Below are 5,233 nucleotides of genomic sequence, written 5' to 3' on the forward strand. Positions count from 1 at the left end.
CTGATACAACTTCCAAAGAGCTCAGCTTGGACTTTTGTATGTATGCATGTGCAGGAGCAGGACACAAATATCTTTGTGCCGTCGCTTACAGCCCCCTATTCCTTAGTATGGCTCTGAATTGAACTGGAAAAAATGGTTCGGAATGTGCTTCTGAACTCATAGGTTGATGTTTCTATGTCACACACGGATCAGTGGTGTCTTAATTGTAGTGAAGACGTTTTTTTGAAGTTGCGTTCTGACACAGTCATGAAGGACTGCAGCACTGGCTCAGGACAAAATTAATGATCACGAGAACAAATATGTGTATTTCTGGAGAGCAAGCAATGATTTCTCAAGAGGAAGCCATGTTCACAGAGCTTCCTGGATTTTTTTTGGGTGACGGAACAGTGAGGGTACCTGATCAGGGCAGTGCTATTGATGCTGTGTACGCTGGCCTCACAGAAGACATTTGATATCGTGTTGCATCACAGATCTCTGAGCAATGTTAGAGCTTGTGGAATAAAATGGATTGTAGCATCAGGGATACAAAATTGGCTGAGTGACAGGAAACAGAGTGTAATGGTGATCAGATGGTTTCTGGTTGGAGCAAGGTTTGCAGTCTTCTCCTCTTGTCTAGAGATCCCTAGGGATCAGCACTGGGACCTTTTTGTGACCTGGCAGAGAAATAGTCTACAGCTTGGCGTACAGGGTATAATGTCAGAATTTATGGATGCTGAAAAAAGTGCCAGTAGTATAAACTATGAAGAGGACAGTATAAGAACTCCTAAGTCACAATACAGTCATTCACGAGGACATAGTTGAGGAAATTACCCAACTCCCCATGAAAGATTATTTCAGACTCCCATCCAGTGTGGAAGAAACTGACACTTCCATTAGATACATGAAGAATGGAAAATTGGCAGGTGAAACATGGGATCCAACTGTGATTTTCAAACTTGGAGGAGCAGAGCTGACCTGTTATCCCCATCAGCTACTGCTGAAAATCTGGGACAAGGGAGGCGATAGCCTAGTGGTATTTTCACTGGACCGCTAATCCAGAGACCCAGATAATGTTCTGGGGACCCGGGTTCGAATCCCCGGGTTTGAATTCAATAAAAAATATCTGGACTTCAGGATCTAATGATGACCGTGAATCCATTGTCAAATGTCAAAAAAACACATGTAGGAAGGAAACTGCCATCCTTACCTGGTCTGGCCTACATGTGACTCCAGACCCACAGCAATGTGCTTGACTCTTAACTGCCCTCTGAGCAATTAGGGATGGGCAGCTGCCTAGCCAGAGACACCTCATCCCGTGAATGAATAAAGGAAATCCCTGACAATGTCAGAGATGCTACCCATCATGACCGTCTTCAAGAAGGGAGACAAAACTAAGTCTGTGAACTGTCAAGTAATCTTCCTACTCTCCATTGCCTGGAAGATCATCATCCAAATCCTTGCTTCCACTGAACCAGTGACCAATGAGATTAGTGAGTGATTGCCAACAACAGAAATTCAGAAGAATATTCGTAGGTTGACGGATGAGGGAAAGGTGGCAGATGAAATTCAATGTGGAGAAGTGTGAGATGATAGACTTAGGTAGGAACAACAAGGAAGGACAATGTGAAATGATGAAAATTTGGTTGACACCAATGATTCATTCATAATTGCCAATTGCACATGACCACAAACACATGCAATATTTATCCTCCTTTTCTTGAAATTAAAGTTGTTTAGCACTTTATTTCTCTTTGCAGTTGTCGTGAAGTTGCAAAGACCTTATGAATTGGAAGGCAGGAAGTTAGCATTTGTCGGTAAAAAAGGACAGTAGGGAAAAGCAATGCCATAGTCCCTTTAAAGGATTTGTGCTTTGTCTGTGCGTAGAGATTTTTAAAATTAGGTCAGTTAGTAACCGAAGGGTGCAATTATAGAAAATATTTGAAATGGAAACATTTGTAGCAAAAGGGCCTTACTGGTGAAAGGCAAAACCTCAGACATGTTTTAATGTTTTGACGACAAGTTTAAATTGAGCCAATCGATTTAAACCAAGCCCTTAGAAACTAAAAAAAACCGAAAGAACTGCGGATGCTGTAAATCACGAACAAAAACAGAAAAAAATTTCTCCACAGATGCTGCCAGACGTGCTGAGCTTCCAGCAACTTCTGGTCTTGTTCCTTTGAAACTAAAAACCTATCAAATATAAATCTGGTTGCGTTGACAACCTGAACCCAGTAATGTTGTGAGAATTTGTTGGTATTTAAGAAAGTGTCTTTTGAAAATCGGCAGAGAGTGAGAGCCAGCTGCTGTATGACAACACCTTTTGCTCTCGGAAAAAGCCCATCTAATTTAAAGGTAACTCATAGACGCAATTACACAAAGACATCTGTAAAGGAAGATTGTCAGGAGAAAGGCTGGAAAAAGCAGGAGAACCCAGAAGACAATCTCTGTGAACTTGGAGAGATTAAGTTTAAATTTGTTGTGTTCTTACTAACTGGATTTATTAAGTGGGCCTTGTGTTTATTTGAACAGTATTCTAGTAGAATTTAGTTCAGTTAGGGAGTGGTTAGTATAAAGGTGGGAGGGAGTTGTTCGGTTTGTTAGTATCTCTTTTAATTTGTTCATTGTTAAAGTTAAATAAATAAATTGTTACTTGTGATTTATAAAGTGGATCAGGGATTTTATTTCCTTTAACCATTAATTTAACCGATTACTAGGGCAAAGACGAGCTTCTCTGGGTGTTTCGGGGATATCTATTAGAAGGGAACCTCCACGCCTGTAATAGCAGATTGGGGCTTGTGTTGGTTTAAGTATCAGAGGGGTCCTGCCATTCCCCCTCCAAAACACAGTATACACTTTCATTATTTTGTTGTTCACTATTGTTTTTTTTTGGTATTTGCCACTCTCTGTTGAATGGTAATTCTGGGTGTCAGCAAGCGTAGTCATAAAATAAAGGGTACAACCCATATGGGAATGCAAGAACTGAGAGATCCATCTGAGTATGAATTATTCGAAGTGGCAGGAAAGGTTGACAGAGCACTGTTGTGAAGCATGCAGCATTCTAGGCTCCATGACAGTGACATGGAGTACAACAGCAAGGATGTTATGTTGAACATTGTATAAAACACACCTAATTTGGCCTCTGCGGGAGTATTATATCCAGTCTTTTCACCGTGCTTACAGAGTGAATAAATTGGAGGAAGTGCAGAAGAGGTTTATAAGAATGGATGAGGAATCTCAGTTGTGAAGATAGATAGCAAAGTGTACTTCTTGGAGAGAAGATGTGATTGAATTATGAAAAGTCATGGGACATCGGGACAGAGCAAATAGGAAGAAAATGTTCCCACACATGAAAGTCTTGAGAATGACAGGACGCAGGTATAAGATCATTGGTACAACAAGCTAACCCCTGAGATGAGGAAAATATTTTTCACACAGCACGTGGCAAGGGTCTCGAATACACTGCCTGAGGACATTGTGGAGGCAGGTTAGATCGAGGCATTCAAAAGACAATTTTATTTGACATTTGAAAAAGACATGCAGGGTTGAGGGGAGAAGGCAGGAGAACAGAACTGGGAGAAGTGCTCATTTGGAGTGCTAATCTAGAGTCAAAATGGTGAATGGCCTTGTGTGCAACAATTCTGTGAATTAATTCTGGTAAAGGTGTCATCTTTCAGATGAATCATTCAGTTGAAGCCCCATCTGGCCTTTCTCATAGATATACGAGGACCATGGTGCATTTTGAAGAAGAGCAGGGTATTCTTTCTCATGTCCTGACCAATATTGATCCTGCACCAAAACTAGAATTGATGCTCTGGTAATCATTGCTATTCTGTTTGGGGGAGATTGCTGTGTGCAAATTGATTGCAGTACTTTGTATATTAAAACAATGACTTCATTTCAAATATATTTTGTTGGCTGAATGCACTTTGGTATGGCCCGAGCTCAGGAAAGGCATTGTACAAAATTTTTTTCCCCAATATTATATTTCATTTCATTTTTCGAGACAGTGATCGGAGTTGTAGTCTTGGACCTGAAGTGGCTGGTAACCGGAAAATATACCATTTCCCTGCATTAACAATCCTCAGCTGAGTCAGCCTGCCAATTCACAACAAATAGTTTCCAAAAGTGGGGAAAATATGGATATAAGTGTGGCTGGAATTCAATCAGATCTGGGCTACGGGCATTTGATTTTTATCAGATCATTGATTTGGCCTGATGTTGAACCTTTTTGCAGAGGGGAATTGACAGCTTTTAACTGACCAACTAACACATGTTGAGAAGGGAAATGCAAGCTCTGTCTCGATCATGCTGCCTTATGCGGTCAAATAGCATCCTGACCCTCAGTCTTGGCATGAAAATGAAGACTAGGCAAAACAATTTATGGAACTTAATTCCAAAAATGCTCAGGGGAGTCAGGAGACAGAATTGAGAACTAAAAACAAGCTGATGTCTTCATTTGTCAGCGAGGTACGTGTGACTGATGTCCGTGTTTTGAAATTGTATGCATCATTAGAGAACAGATCTTTGAATGTCTCTCTCTTCAGAGTGAAGAATCCCTCTTCATTCATCCTCCTGGACAAAACGCTTTTTGATTGTCTTGTCTCCCATTGGAACTGACCTGATTTTCATTATGCAACACGTCAGTCTCTTTATACATCATGAGTCACCAGCATTGTGCAATCCATTGCCTGATCAAATATTGGCCTTCTACTGAGCAAACTGTGTGCGCATCCCTGAGGAAAAGCAAATGGCCACAGTTGACAAAGAGAGATGCAGTAATACGGCAATGCATCGCTGTGAAGGACGAAACTTGTTGCCTTGATGAGGTCCACTGCTCTCTACTTCTGTCTGAGGTACAGTGGGTGAACATAGTTGGCACGAAGCTGGCATAGTTGAAGCCTGCACAACTTAGATATTCACAGTTTTGAGAGATCTCTACTCACATGATGGAAGCAATCATACAACTGTGTGCAGCTTGTCGAGAAATGAAGAGTCACTAACATCAAGATGTTAATTCAGTTTCACTGACTCCACAGATGCTGAGCTTCTCCAGAAATTTTTGTTCTTGTGACAAGAAACCTCTTCCAGTTTATGTCAGCCACATATGGAGACCTCTTCTCTTTGAACCCATGAGGTGAATTGGCCCTGTCCACAACAGAACACATCTTGGACTGAGCATTTTGGTCCTCGTGTCTTTGTGTGTGGCATGTCTCAAGTTTTGTTTGCTAAAGCTCCAGTGAAGTGACTCAGGATG

The sequence above is a fragment of the Rhincodon typus genome, chromosome 40 (genome assembly GCF_021869965.1).
Source record: "Rhincodon typus isolate 14 chromosome 40, sRhiTyp1.1, whole genome shotgun sequence".
In the NCBI taxonomy this organism is placed as follows: domain Eukaryota; kingdom Metazoa; phylum Chordata; class Chondrichthyes; order Orectolobiformes; family Rhincodontidae; genus Rhincodon; species Rhincodon typus.